Raw genomic sequence first — 2,572 nt, 5'->3', positions numbered from 1 at the left:
AGAAAGAAAGGTCCTAAAGCCATATAATCACAGTGTCCCTCTAAGTAAGAGATCTTATAAGAATAAAGAAAATGGACAGATGGAAAAAAATGTCTTTCACCACTACCTCCAAAAGTTTCAACAGTAACAAAAGTCATAATTTATAAGGAAAGATCCCGCTAGGTTAGGGACTATCCCTTAAACATATTCTGAAGTCCTATACTATAGTAAATAATAGCTTAAAAGCTCTGACCAAATGCTTAAAAATTCCAGTCTATTTTATTCTCAGAGAAAGTTTCTTAATTTTCTATAGCAAAACATCATTCAAGTTGTACTAATATACTGAAAGGGAGAGGAGAATGCAAACTTCTCAACAATTAAAATATAAAGGCATAAAAAACTGATTTAGAGCACAGGTTTTCAAATCAGACAAAACTGGATTTGAATAATGATTCTACTGACTATTGACAACTTCTTGAACTGTCTAAAATTCAGGTTATTCAATATCAACTTTGTAAGGCTGTTGTAATTGAACAATATAGGTAAAATGCTCAGCACAGTGCCTGTTGTAGAGCGAATAACTATTCAAGTAAAACTATTACTATATATATAATGTTCACTTTATGTGACTTGTTTTATTATAACAAAATAACATTCCATGTATGAGAACAAATATATTAGTTTCAACCTATTGACTATTTTTCAAAAATTTTTTTAATTAATATATGCATTTAATAATAAGGCATATATATATTTACACTGTGTTCACCTCCCATAGTCAGATTTCTTTCTGTCACCACATATTTGACCCCTTTTACCCCATCTACCTCCCCCTCCCCCTCAGTCTCTACCCTCTATAATTTAAAATTAACCTAAAGAATAAAATATTATTGGGCTTTTGGTATTAAGATATAGTAACTTCACAATTTGATGTAAAATTTGACATACGCTCTTTGCTTAAAATAGAAAACATGGCAGATAAAATATAAATATGTATAACTAAAAATGAAAATACAGAAGTAGGCTTATAAACAAGATATATGCCTCTATGGACCAGAACGGAAAGAGAAATTTAAAACAGTGTGCAGTGCTTAGGTTACTTGCTTGATGAACTTTGGAGAAAAAGAGTGGTAGCCAGGAGTTAGGATCTAGTCTGGTAAGGGGACTACACAGGTTTCACAGAAACAAGGAATAGATAGGTATATGGTTTGACGTTGGGAGATGGTGTGCTTCTCCCCCTCATGTGAAAGATGGCTCAGTGGCTGAATCTGTATAACTTGTAATATTACTCTGGGCTGAACACCAAACTGTCATTATAAGATCTATGTCTGGACAGAAGCCTTGGGGAGTCAGATGCAGATAACTGAAAGATCATCATAGGGAGGAATGAGCAAAGTCCAATAAAAAGAACAAAACACTCATTAAACCTCTCACTCAAAATAGGCCTGCAAACCAAAATTAACAGAAATCTAATCTTAACAAAGGTATCCAAAAGAATCACAAATCAACAGTCAGAACAATTCACTTTGCATAAAATTAGTTTTACCGAAACAGTCTGAAAAAGACTTTAAAATAAATAAGTTTAGGATGCTGAAGGCATAAATTAAGAAATAATTTCTAGCAAAACAAAATAAGTCATAAAATGAAAGAGAAATAAATAAGAACAGGTAGATGTGAAAAAAATTAGAAGTGAAAATATATTCACTGAGATTAAAAACTCAACAGTAAAATAAACTCTAGACTGGATGTTGTATAAAACCCTAAGGAATTAAAACAAAAGCAAATACAAAAACAAGCTATTAGATCTATTAAGTAAATTCAGCAAGGTTCCAGGGTATGAGACCAATATATAAAAATCAATTGTATCTCCATATACCACCAATGTATAAAGAATAACTTGAAAATAAAATTAAGTAAACAATTCCATTTACAACAGCATCATCAAAAATAAAATGCTTAGAAGTAAATGTAACAATAAATATGAAACACTGCTGGAAAAAAGTTTTAAAGAAATAAATGGAAAGATGGCCAATGGTCATGGATTAAAATACTTAATCTTGTCTATGGCCATGCCACCCTGAACAAGCTGGACCTTGTCTGATCTCAGAAGCTAAGCAGGGTTGGGCCTGGTTAGTACTTGGATGGGAGACCATCTAAGGAGACCAGGTGCTGTAGGTGTTAAAAAAATAAAAAAGAAGGGATTGTAAGCTGACAAAATCCTAGCAATCTGTGAGGTCAACCAAGGGTTGCCTCGCCTAAAATAAATTTTTTAAAAATTAAAAAAATAAAAGTTAAAAATAAATAAATAAAAATAAAATACTTAATCTTGTTAAGATGGCGATACTCCCCAAACAGATCTATAGATTAATCACAATTCCTAGCAAAATCCTAGAAGCCTTTTTGTAAAAACTGATAAGCTGATCCTAAAATTCATATGGAAATGCAAGGGACACTGAATAACCAGAAGAATCTTGAGAAAGAAGTATGAAGCTGTACAACTCATACTTTTCAATTTCGAAACTAACTACAAAGCTACAGTAATCAAGACTGTGTGGCACTGGCATAAAGATAAACATATAGATCAATGAAATAG

The 2,572-nt window shown here is 32.0% G+C and overlaps 1 pseudogene; it reads left to right on the top strand.

Moving 5' to 3' along the window:
- Positions 1-2,038: 2,038 nt before the first annotated feature.
- On the top strand, positions 2,039-2,157 carry LOC112478216 (annotated as a pseudogene).
- Positions 2,158-2,572: the final 415 nt, after the last annotated feature.

The sequence above is a fragment of the Pteropus alecto genome, unplaced genomic scaffold (genome assembly GCF_000325575.1).
Source record: "Pteropus alecto unplaced genomic scaffold, ASM32557v1 scaffold42, whole genome shotgun sequence".
Taxonomy (NCBI): domain Eukaryota; kingdom Metazoa; phylum Chordata; class Mammalia; order Chiroptera; family Pteropodidae; genus Pteropus; species Pteropus alecto.
This window is presented reverse-complemented; position numbering and strand designations above follow the sequence as displayed.